We start from the raw sequence: 11,873 nt of genomic DNA on the forward strand, positions 1-11,873 counted from the left end.
CGTTTAAAGATATATTTTTTTCATTAATGTTAATGTAAAAATTTATAATTGTGCATCAAAAGAATCTTAGAAAACTTACCTAACCTTATTATAGCAAGAACAGTTTATTTTAGCCTAACTCAACTAAATATATTTTAGATTTGTTTACAATAATTTAATACTAAACAAACACAGTGAAATATATTTTTTTCGTTAGGTTCAGAATGATTTTGGCGAAATTATTGCATACACAAATTTTCGCTTGTCTCATATGGCAAGATGAGCGTTGCTATTTAAGCCAAGATCGCAAGTTCTGCCTATTCGGCACGACATATATATATATATATATATATATATATATATATATATATATATATATATAAATGCACGTCTACCTTTTTTCACGAAAACTGAGTAACATATACCTAACTGAACCTTGCTTATATAACCCAACTTAAGCTATTTTAGGCTAACTTAATGTAATTTAATGTAACTTAGACTACCACTACCATCATCACTTCTACCACGGCCACCATCACTACTACCACTACCACCATTACTGTTATCTCTACCATCATCGGTACAACCACTACCACCATTACCAAACAACCACCACCTACTCCCACCACTGTAACGACCACCTAACCACCACTATAACAACCACCTCAAACACCACCATAACGACAACCAAAACCACCATCTTAAACACCACTATAACTACCACCACCACCCATTGGAGTCGCACCAGTGGTCATGAAAGGCAGGGAAGGAGGTCAGTGGAGCGACAAGCTGCCTCCGGGACCCTAATTGGGCACTGCAGGAGACCTGCTCTCAACCCTGTACCCAAAATATTCTGTGGTCGTGGTGGATGCGATAGTTGTGATAGTAGTGGTGGTGGTGGTGATAGTGATGGTGTTGGTGATAGTGGTGGTGATGGTGGTGGTGATGGTGGTGGTGATGGTGGTGGTAGGGATGGTGGTGGTAGTGATGGTGGTGGTGGTGATGGTGGTGGTAGTGATGGTGGTGATATTGGTGGTGATGGTGGTGGTGGTAGTAGTGGTAATCGTAGTTATTCTGCTTGTTGTGGTTACACATTATCAACATTTTAATACCGTGTTTAGTATAGTATTTCCTAAAAAGAGTTACAACGTAAGTCTCCATGTTTGCAGACTTTTTGTTCAACAGGTTCTTGTTCAACGGGTTCTTGTTCAACAGGTCCTTGTTCAGCATATTCTTAAGAAGTGTGTTTCTCATTTTTGGACCTCCAGCTTCAGTAGGCAGTGCGTTCCAGTCAGTGTTTTGACAACTTTGCTATTATATATGTTACCTACGTTTGTGTTGCCTCTCTTGTCTCGGAGTCCCATGGTGGTATTTTTCTCTGATTTGAACCTTAGTTTGTGTGTTTGTCGAATGTGTTTAGTCTCTCAGAGATTTAAACGAGATAACATCATAGTCTCAATGCCACAAGTGAGAAAGAGAGAGAAATTAATGTATAAAATATGAGAGAGGAAGTAAAAATAAGACAGAGAGTGAACAGAGAGCACACACAAATGAGAGGCACAGAAATATCTCTCAGTCTCATGAGAGACAGAAATATCTTTCAGTTTTCTAGGCTGTAATCTCACCGTCTATCTGAGAGATGATGGGGAACCGGATCATTATCATGGTTAGCCCTTGAGAGTTTAGAGCTTCCCCTTGAAATAATAATGATAATCAAATAATAATTATTATTTTTTGATAAGAAATCTGAGCAATAACAAGCTCTCCCTTCTCTCTCTTCCCTCCACTCTCCCTTTCCCCTCCTTCCTGCATTCCTCCTTTCACGCCACTCACCCTTTTCCCTTCTCCCTTTACATCCTCCAGGAAGGTTGTCACCACAAGTTTTGCGGTACTGTGACTTCGCGTTCGTGATTCTTGCAGACGCATTTACCCTGCCGCCCTCTCCTGTCTCTCCCTGCCACTCCCTGCGGCCCTCCCCTGCCTCTCCCTGCAGCCCTTCCCTGCCTCTCCCTGCCACCCATTCCCTCCCATCGCTGCTGAGACCTCCATAACACTCCCTGACTAACGCTCCTTCTCCCTACCCTCCCTTATCAGCCCCTGCTTCTTCCCTCCCTCCTTCTTCCCCTCTTCTTCCCCCTCTCTACTGTTTTGGGTTCTTAACAGAAGTTCAACAGAGGCTTAACAGAAGTTCAACAAAGGTAAGTTTCCACGTTGGTTCAAACAGAGAATAACTTGCTGAGTCAACAGAAGTTCAGACTTGAGGGAGAAAGAGAGAGAGAGAGAGAGAGAGAGAGAGAGAGAGAGAGAGAGAGAGAGAGAGACTTTTAATGATTGAGTGTACAGTGTACTAAGGTACTAAGAGACGGGGACGACTAGGATTCATTAATAAAATAAGCTTAGGATAGGTGTAGCTAGGATAGGTGTTGCTACGATAGGTGTAGCTACGATAGGTGTTATTAGGATAGATGTAGCTAGGATAAATGTAACTAAAATAGGTATTGATAGGATAGTTGTGGCTAGTACTAGTGTAGCTAGGTGTTTGTGTAGGAGAGGTACATCAGGGATATGTGTAACTAGGACAGATGTGACTAGGTGTGGCTAGGATACCGTAGCTAGCAACAAGTGGCTGCAACAGGATCAACAGGTGACTGCAACGGGGGCAATAAGTGACTCCAACAGGGACCTCAGTTGACTGTAACATTAACAACAGTCGACTGTAACAGGAGCAACAGGTGACTGTAACAGGAACAACAGTCGACTCTAACAGGAATAACAGTCGACTCTAACAGGAGCAACAGGTGACTGTAACAGTGGCAATAAGTGACTCTAACAGGAAAAATAGTCGCTCTAACGGTAACAACAGGCGACTCTAACAGGAACAACAGCAGTTGACACTAACAGGAGTAACAGGTGACTGTAAGAGGAGCAGTAACAGGTGACTGTAAATTACCCAGTATCTCGGGGTCTGGGACCAACAAAACATAACACTAGGCCTAGTTTAGGTCTCTACTCTTCAAAACGGCCCCAGGACCGACTTACTTTCCATTATCAGTCACGATTGATGATGCAGCAATATTTTTGAAATGTCAGTTATTGATGTCAAGTGTGTGTGTGTGTGTGCAGGAAGCTCTAAACTCGTGCTGGTCGTTCAACGTCGCGTGTTCTGTAGTCTCTATCCTACGTCATTATGTCCGTGGCTGGCGGCCACTCGGACTGTTGATGTTCACTGAAGGTAATAGTAGTGATTGTACCTAGTAGTACTACTACCACTACTACTACTATCACTGCTACTACCACCACTCCTACCACCACCACTACTACTACTAATTTTACTAGTTTCGGACCACTAAAGCAAGCTAATAATATTAATAATATTAATGGGTATTTCAATAGGCTTATCAACAGGCGTATGAATGAGCGTATGAACGGGCGTATGAGTGCGTTAGGCAGCCTCATACAGAGAGCAACAGGTGACCTAGCCCAGGGCATCCACCTGTAGCTTCATACACACAATCTTTTAATGTGTGAGTGTTGAAGAAACATGTGTGAGTGTTGGAGAGACATGTGTGAGTGTTGGGGAAACATGTGTGAGTGTTGGAGAGACATGTGAGTGTTGGAAAGAAATGCGAGAGTGTTGGAGAGACATGTGTGAGTGTTGGACAGGCGTGCGAGTGTTGGTGAAATATGATTGGTGGAGAGACATGTGAGTGCTGGAGAGACATGTGTGAGTGTTGGAGAGACATGTGTGTGTTGGAGAGACATGTGAGTAATGGAGAGACACATGTGTTGAAAAGACATGTGAGAGTGTTGGAGAGACATGTGTGAGTGTTGGAGAGACATGTGAAAGTGTTGGAGAGACATGCGTGAGTGTTGGAGAGACATGTGAAAGTGTTGGAGAGACATGTGCGAGTGTTGGAAAGACATGTATGAGTACACATGTATGAATATACATGTATGAGTGTTGGAGAGACATGTGTGAGTCTTGGAGAGACGTGTGTGTGTGTGTTGGAGAGACATGTGCGAGTGTTGGAAAGACATGACTTGGAGAGACGTGTGTGTGTTGAAGAGACATGAGTGAGTATTGGAGAGATATTTGAGTGTTGGAGACACATGTAAGTGTTGGAGAGACATGTGAGAGTGTTAGAGAGACATGTGAGAGTGTTGGAGAGACATTTGAATGTTGGAGAGATATGTGAGAGTGTTGGAGAGACATATGAGTGTTGGAGAAACATGTAAGTGTTGGAGAGACATGTGAGTGTGTTAGAGAGACATGTGTGAGTGTTGGAGAGACATGTGAATGTTGGAGAGACATGTGAGAGTGTTGGAGAGACATATGAGTGTTGGAGAGACATTTGAGTGTTGGAGAAACATGTAAGTGTTGGAGAGACATGTGAGAGCGTTGGAGAGACATGTGAATGTTGGAAAGACATGTGAGAGTGTTAGAGAGACATGTTAGTGTTAGAGAGACATGTTAGTGTTAGAGAGACATGTGTGAGTGTTGAAGAGACATGTGAGAGTGTTAGAGAGACATGTTAGTGTTGGAGAGACATGTGAGAATGTTAGAAAGACATGTGAATGATGGAGAGACATGTGAGAATGTTGGAGAGACCTGTGAATGTTGGAGAAACATGTGAATGTTGGAGAAACATGCGTGAGTGTTGGAGAGACAGCAGTACTGGGGAGACTTACCGTAGCGTTGATGCTGGGGCTGTCACTCCATGCTGGGGGTGGTGAGAGCGGGCGGGCGGGCGGTCGGAGGGAGGGGGTGTTGCAGTGGGCGGCAGGCGGCGGGCGGCGAGAGTGCGGCTGCAACAGTTGGTTGTTGGTGGGTGGCAGCGGCGGCGGCGGCGGCGGCGGAGGTGGCGGTGGTGTGTGGCATGCACGCGGCCCAGCACCTGAATGGCAGCCGCAGCTGCCGCTCTGCCGTTATGAGGGCGGCACCCAAGCAGGGGTGGGCGGGGCCAGGAAGGCGGAGCCTCCCCGCCCACTCCGCCCACTCCGTCTCCAACATCCTCAAATTTTTCTTATCATAGAGATCAAGAGGGCGAGTCTTACTGCCGATGATTCCCTCAAATAGAATTCCTGAGAGGCCAAGACATTCCACTCTCCTTGCTTTACCTCCTTCTGGCCTCTGTGTCAGGCATGCCATCCCCACCTTCTATTTTCACCCCTTTTTCCCCCTTCCCCCCTCTATCCACCTCATTCTACCTCGCAAAATCTCTCCACACTATATTACACACCATAAAAATTCCCCAGCCATCGTTCTGAGCCGTGAGTTAACCAACGGACTCGCGGAAAACCCTCACCCGACCTACATTTCTTCTCATTACGGTTGCTCTAGACTCAATTCCAAGTCCCCCTGACTCACCTACGTCGCGTCCTTAGCCTTAACAACCTACTGAAGACTCCTCTCTAGCACATAACATGCTAGGAAACGCTTTAATAAAACTCTTGAAATATAGGGTGCATAGCGACGCGTGATTTCTTCCCCCACAATATGGACCTGCAGACCTATTTATGAAATGGAACGTGAACTTACCAAGAAATTGCACCCAAATTCCTTCACCTTCTTTTGGAGATCTTTCGAAAAATCGCAAGGAGTGAGTATGTGAGAAAATTTTGTTATTGCTTTGTCGTGGATATCGGTTATAATGGACTCCTATTATAAAGAATATATATATATATATATATATATATATATATATATATATATATATATATATATATATATATATATATATATATATATATATATATATATATATATATATTACAAAGGCTATAATTCAGAATGAACTTATATAAGAACTTGGTTGTCAATACTGAGGTGATAAAGGCACACTGTGAACATTTCAGGACTCTTTTTTAAAGGGAACGTTTCGCCACGTTTCGTCAGTCCTAGGACTAAGGAAGCCTATTGACGCATGCCCCTCTAACCTATAAGAACATAAGAAAGAAGGAACACTGCAACAGGTCTACTGACCCATGCGGAGCAGGTCCATGTCCCCCCCCACATTAGCCCAATGACCCACCCAGTCTGGCCACCTCCACTCAAGGATGGAGCACGGCACCAGACCCAGCAGCACAAGCTAGTCAGGTCCAACTCACAACCACCCAAACCCACTCATGCATTTATCTAACCTATTCTTAAAACCAAACAACGTTTTAGCCTCTATAACTGTACTCGGGAGTTTGTTCCACTCATCCACGACTATTACCAAACCAGTACTTTCCTATATCCTTCCTGAATCTGAATTTTTCCAACTTGAAACCATTGCTGCGAGTCCTGTCTTGGCTGGGAATTTTCAGCACGCTATTTACATCCCCTTTATTTATTCCTGTTTTCCATTTATACACTTCGATCATATCCCCCCTAATTCTACGTCTTTCGAGAGAGTGCAGATTCAGGGCCCTCAGTCTATCCTCATATATAAGATTTCTGATACATGGGATCATCTTTGTCATCCTCCTCTGTACGTTTTCCAGAGCATTTATATCCATTCTGTAATACGGTGACCAGAACTGAGGAGCATAGTCTAAATGAGGCCTAACCAAGGATATAATTTTAAGCCAACTAATGTTTCCTCAGTGACGCTACCTGTGAATCTTTTTCACTCACCTACAACTCTATTGCCAAACCAGTACTTCCCAATATCCTTTATATATACATAAATAATCCGCACGTAGGCTAATGAAACGTTAATGACGTTTCGATCCAAGCTAGAACGAAATAAGTTGCTCTCTCATAAGTTGTTCTCTCTCTCCTATGTGTGGGTTATATGTGTATTGTTCCAGTCACGGTATTGTGCCTCTTTGTTCTTCATCCTTTCTAAATCTAAGTTTGTCCAACTTGAATCCATTACTGCGAGTCCTGTCATGGTTAGATACTTTCAACAAGTTATTTACATCATCTTTATTACGTATCCACGACGGAGGAGCTTGGGATGGTTGCCGGAATTTTTTTTCTCCTGAATTTTCGTTTTTTTTTTTCGCTTATAACACCTGAAGGCCTCATCCGATCGACTGCAAATTTTAACGCTGGTGTGCGATAGCCAGTGAAAAATTCTGGGAAGAATTGACACGTGTTGGTTCTCTCTGATAAGAATCGTTGATCCCGTTCCTAGATTCCTGCCAGTGACTTCGATAACTTCTAAAAGCCTGTGCTGCTTGACTTCAGCCGCTCAAGACAGCTGCACTTCCTAATTCGACGACGGCGGAAAATCACGAAATTCGAGGGTGTGAGAGCATAGCTGCCAATTTTGAGTGGACAGATATTTTTTGCTATTTTTTTTTACTCCTCTTTAGTCACGTCAAATATATTCGAATCTTCCGCTCTTGAACGATGTTATTCCTTAATGACTGTTTTATCTCACGACCAGGATGGTGCCCATTAGGTTTATTAAACGCAGAATCACTGAAATTCGTTTGATAACTGGGGAATACCTCTTCTGATCGGATTCAAACTTTCTCTTCTAGTGTGTTTTCTAGTAAGCAAGGTTCATGTTGTAATTGGGCTCCATAATTCCCAGTTTGCCAATTTTGTTAACCTGTGATACCGATTTCAAAAAAACTCCTAAACGAAATCAGTCTTTTAATGGCTGATTCATCGAATGAAATAAATACAATTTATTTTTATCGGTATAGACTGTGTAGTGCAAATTTTCGTTGGATTCTGTGCAGTAACTGGAAAAATGCATCTTTTGCTCGGCTTCAAACCCTTACTGCTGATGTGTTTTCCTCAAGTTTAAATATGCCAGTTTGATTAATAAAATTAATTTCTGGGAAACAACTGGAGAATGTCTCTACAGATCGGAATTAAACCACAGTGTTGGACTTTGCAGTGTTATTCTACGCTAAATCTACATGATGTACTTTTGTGCAACTTTTATATTTACGTGACTTTGTAGATGGTCCAAGTCGGACCGAAACGTCGTCGTAAGCTCCTCCTATGGGCGGGTTATTTGTGTATTGTTTCGGTCAAGGTATTCTGCACAATACCTTGACCGAAACAATACACAAATAACCCGCCCATAGGAGGAGCTTACGACGACGTTTCGGTCCGACTTGGACCATCTACAAAGTCACGTAAATATTATGTGTCCATAGTCATGTATGTTACCTTGAGACCATTGTAAAAAAATATATATATATATATTTACATTATCTAGCCGGGTTAAAACTTACGTATCTAGAAAAAAATAATTATTGGAGCTGCCGTATTCTTGGATCAAAGTGATTGTCATACATAACTCCACTGCCAAGGTGCTGTGTGACCTCTTATGGGTTTAACACTCCCTGAGTGTGCAGTTTCGGAAGAATGTCGCGAGGTACAGGGTTGTCGCGAGGTGCAGGGATGTCGCGAGGTACAGGGATGTCGCGAGGCACAGGGATGTCGCGAGGTACAGGATTGTCGCGAGGTACAGGGATGTCGCGAGGTACAGGGATGTCGCGAGGTACAGGGATGTCGCGAGGTGCAGGGATGTCGCGAGGTACAGGGATGTCGCGAGGTGCAGGGATGTCGCGAGGTGCAGGGATGTCGCGAGCTACAGGATTGTCGCGAGGTACAGGGATGTCGCGAGGTACAGGGATGTCGCGAGGTACAGGATTGTCGCGAGGTACAGGGATGTCGCGAGGTACAGGATTGTCGCGAGGTACAGGGATGTCGCGAGGTACAGGATTGTCGCAAGGTACAGGATTGTCGCGAGGTACAGGGATGTCGCGAGGTACAGGATTGTCGCGAGGTACAGGGATGTCGCGAGGTACAGGATTGTCGCGAGGTACAGGGATGTCGCGAGGTACAGGATTGTCGCGAGGTACAGGATTTTCGCGAGGTACAGGAATGTCGCGAGGTACAGGGATGTCGCGAGGTACAGGATTGTCGCGAGGTACAGGGATGTCGCGAGGTACAGGGATGTCGCGAGGTACAGGATTGTCGCGAGGTACAGGATTGTCGCGAGGTACAGGGATGTCGCGATGTACAGGATTGTCGCGAGGTACAGGGATGTCGCGATGTACAGGGATGTCGCGAGGTACAGGGATGTCGCGATGTACAGGATTGTCGCGAGGTACAGGGATGTCGCGAGGTACAGGATTGTCGCGAGGTACAGGGATGTCGCGAGGTACAGGATTGTCGCGAGGTACTGGGATGTCGCGAGGTACAGGATTGTCGCGAGGTACAGGGATGTCGCGAGGTACAGGATTGTCGCGAGGTACAGGGATGTCGCGAGGTGCAGGGATGTTGCGAGGTACAGGGATGTCGCGAGGCACAGAGATGTCGCGAGGTACAGGATTGTCGCGAGGTGCAGGGATGTCGCGAGGTACAGGATTGTCGCGAGGCGCAGGGATGTCGCGAGGTACATGAATGTTACGACGAGGTACGAGAATGTCGCGAGGTAGAATGGAACATTCCCAGCAATTAGATTTGAACCTTTAAATCTGCACACGTCCTCATTACACATGTGAGAGACTAACTGGCATGCGCGGTGTTGTGCAAGTTGCAGATTTCCGCAAGGATGTTGAAACACAGAGGCAGATGCAATATGAGGGAGATTATTGGGTCTTTCTCTTGAGAACGACAATTCAGGAGTAAGAATAGGTGGAAGAGGAAGGAAGAGAAGGAAATGAATGAAGGGGAAAAAGGAAGGACGGAAGGAAAGGAAACGAAAGGAAGAAAAGGTAAAGAAATAGATATTTCCTTTAGCTAAGGTTGAGTTAGATTATCTGAGGCTAGCTGAGGCTAGGAGACAGCTACCATCCAGGTGCCTATCCTAGCTCCTTCCACAGATCCTGCATTGCTTTCCATATTCCATCCTCGAAGTGGTTATCGCTGAGGAGGCTTCAGGCTCAGCTGGGCAAGATTGAGATTGAGAGAAGGAGAGAGAGAGAGAAATAGAAATGTTAGATTAAATCGTAAACTGAGAAAATGCATCGAGGACACTCGAGGGTGTAAAATTATCTCGAAAAATAAAGAAATCTCTCAGGCGAGATAAACGAAAATGTAGTATTCAAATTAGGCTTGTTTGTAAATTTCAGTTGAAGCCTGTCTCTACAAGCTTAATGAGGCAGCTTGTGAGACAGAATGGGGAGAGGACACAGAGAGCGAGAGGAGGAAGGGAGAGAGATGGGGAAAAAAATCCAAAGGAGGAAGTAGAGAAAAGAAGAAAGAAGTAGAGAAAGGTAGAAAAGAGAGAGTAGAGAAAGTAAGGAAGAGAAGAAGCGAAGTATAGAGTGAATGAGAAGAAAGAGAAGAGAAAGCAGGGAGGTGAAGGTTAGAGAAGGGAAGATTGGAATGTGTAGGTTAGAAGGTAGGAAGAGATTAAGAAGGAAAGGGAGAGTGAGTCAGGGAGAAAGTGAAGGAAACAGAGAGAGAGAGAGAGATAATATATAAGACAGGTATGTCAACACAGGATGTCACTCCATCTAGAGTAGTTAGGTATAGGGGGTAAGCTGTCTAATGTTTACAAAGAGTGAAGGGGTGGGAGAGGTGAGAAGTACAGTCTGGAACACGCTAGTGTTTACCAACATGAGGACAGCTGAGACGTAAACTAACATGGAACATTGTGTTAGGTAGACAGGGTGAAGGAATACCTTTACTGTCGTAACAACAGAAGAGTAAATAGAAGAGATGAGCGACGCTGAGGTAGTGGAGAAGTTGAGAACTAGAGAACTTATGAACTTATTAAAATAATACCAGCTTATTTGAAAAAAAAAGAGGACTGAGTTTAGGGACTCGGTTTTGAGCTTAAAGATAGCCTGTTAAGAAATTTAAAATATCAAGTGGAGTGTGTACCAGTAAGTTATAACCCTAATTTTTAAAGGGGTGGACCGGTAAGCCAGTGGAAGGCCTCGATCAGATAACCAAAAGCTCCAGCTGTGGGTTATCATGTGTCTGAGACCCGCCTCAGGAAATACTTGTTTTGTTTCCTGACAGTCCTTACCTAACCTAAATGGATTGTGCAGTGGAGACGGTAATATCTTGTGTGTTTTAAGGAAGACCCGTTTAGTGGTAGGCCCCAAAGGTTAGGCTGCCATACGAAGCCAGGTGTGACTGACTCCAGTAGCAACCAGTTTCAGAGACGGAGCCAGGAGCTGAGACTCGACCCCTGCAACAATAAATAGGTTAGTGCACACAAACACACAAAAATAAATACACACATCAGACCAAGTGTCTATCAACAAATGCCTTTGACAACTAGTAACTGGTACTGCTACTACTCCTACTTCTAATAATAATAATAATAATAATAATAATAATAATACACACAACAGGTAATTGAAAGTGAAGCACCTTGGACCGTAACTGGAGTTCAGCCCATAAAGAAATGCTAGACAAATACACCCACCCTACACCAGATCACTTGACAATAACAAATAGCTGAACAGTGTTACCAAGCGCAGAGACTCACGCTGTTGCCAGACAAATTAATACTCCCAGATAATTCATGATCTCTGCCGCCTTGGCAGGCACATCTTAATTAAACAATGAGAAGAAAATTTTACCATGTGAGTAATGAGTATCACAGAATTACTCACATATTCACATTTGCTTATTTAAGACATGTTACTCAGTTGAGTGTTAGAGATGACAGCGGATTAGATTAATTATATGGCTCTATGTAGAGTCTTAGTGTTCACGGGTGTGTATCTGTGAAAAAAAGGGGAGTAGCTTCCTAATTTCTAAGTTAGGTCACACCAAGAATTTCCCTCTATTTTCGTAAGTCTAAAGAGAAGGAAATCTGTGACACTAGAAAAGGTGTTGACTGGAAAGCCAGCAGAAGGCTTCGGTCACATGACCAAGAGCTCCATCTTCGAGTCATCATATGACTTAAGACCCGCGTCAGGAGACGCTTGCCCTATTTCCTGACAAACCTTACCTAACCTACACAGATAATTGA

At 44.0% G+C, this 11,873-nt stretch overlaps 1 protein-coding gene across 3 annotated transcripts in view; it reads right to left on the reverse strand.

Annotated features, from left to right (window-relative positions):
- Window positions 1-4,866, reverse strand: part of LOC128699499 (Vesicular monoamine transporter) — a 176,856-nt gene extending 171,990 nt beyond the window's left edge. For all 3 annotated transcript variants that reach the window (XM_070079702.1, XM_070079700.1, XM_070079701.1), the window contains exon 1: window positions 4,669-4,866. The gene's annotated coding sequence lies outside the window, so the exon portion shown is untranslated. The remainder of the gene's footprint in view (window positions 1-4,668) is intronic.
- Between the last annotated feature and the right edge of the window lie 7,007 nt (window positions 4,867-11,873).

Source organism: Cherax quadricarinatus, unplaced genomic scaffold (genome assembly GCF_038502225.1).
Source record: "Cherax quadricarinatus isolate ZL_2023a unplaced genomic scaffold, ASM3850222v1 Contig4, whole genome shotgun sequence".
In the NCBI taxonomy this organism is placed as follows: domain Eukaryota; kingdom Metazoa; phylum Arthropoda; class Malacostraca; order Decapoda; family Parastacidae; genus Cherax; species Cherax quadricarinatus.